The following is a 1,123-nucleotide window of genomic DNA, read 5'->3' on the forward strand; positions in this document are numbered from 1 at the left end:
TATGAATCATCTCTTCTCCTCTTCTTTTTTTTTTTTTTCCTATTTAAAGAGGAGATAGCAAATATTTTAAAGTAAATTTTTGGTTATGCAGTATTTTCAGGTGTAAATAGAAATTGTTTCTTTTATAGGCATTGTGCGTTAACGTAAATTCCACTGCATTTGAAAACCTGTCAGCTTTATTTTGTACTGGTATTCAGAATCTTCTCCTTTTGACCAATATTATATAAAGTTCCTCTGGGAAGATAATGTGCATGATTGCAGGCTTGCCTTGTTAAAATCCATGGCTTTTTATGCAGTCATGTTTTCACCTATGAATTATGCATGAAAGAGTATCTCATTACATTTCATTTTCTTTACAGCAGCATCCTCTCTTCTAGACATACTCAGGTTCCCATCAGCCAGGCTCCCCTCACCCTGTAGCTTGGCTCCATCTTGATACCTTCACAGCATTTTAGACAAAATGGGCGTGTTTAACTTGTCGCCTCATGTCTGATATAAATTATTCACTGGAGCTTTGCACAGGTTTGTGAGATAACCCGCCTGGACTCAGAGAAACTTCACAGGCTGTGTGGGAATCTGACAGAGACATCGAAGGCCGTTTTTTTCCAGCAGTTGTCCAAGGCAAAGGAGAAAAAACTGCCTTCACGCCAAAACTCAGCCTCATTTTAAAGCTTAAACATCCCTCACTCTCTGTCGTAACACAGAAATTAGCTATTTGCCACTTGGGTGTGTTTGGGTGTTGTACTATTTTTTCTCAGAACTATAGGTCAAGGAACAAAGCCCCGTTTTTGTTTGAATTTTTTTTTTCCTTTGAAATGAAGCCATTGGTCTTCCATACCTGACAAGATGAATTAAATGTGGAGAAAAGATCACAGAATTTAATCAGCACAGTCATTCAGTGTATTTGGTCGGGAACAATCACTCAGAGAAGCATATGGACAACTAGGTTAGTATGTTTGTATATGTGAGTGTCAGTGTGTGTGTGAGAGAGTATGTATTATGATGATTCCTAATTAAGTCTATGTCTCCAACTTCAAACATTTTCTTAGAAGATAATCCAGTTTGAAAATGATTAATTTTGTCTGTATCCAACTATGTCATTCACTATAACACAGTCATATTA

This window comes from Mandrillus leucophaeus, unplaced genomic scaffold, assembly GCF_000951045.1.
Source record: "Mandrillus leucophaeus isolate KB7577 unplaced genomic scaffold, Mleu.le_1.0 Scaffold1113, whole genome shotgun sequence".
NCBI classification, from domain to species: domain Eukaryota; kingdom Metazoa; phylum Chordata; class Mammalia; order Primates; family Cercopithecidae; genus Mandrillus; species Mandrillus leucophaeus.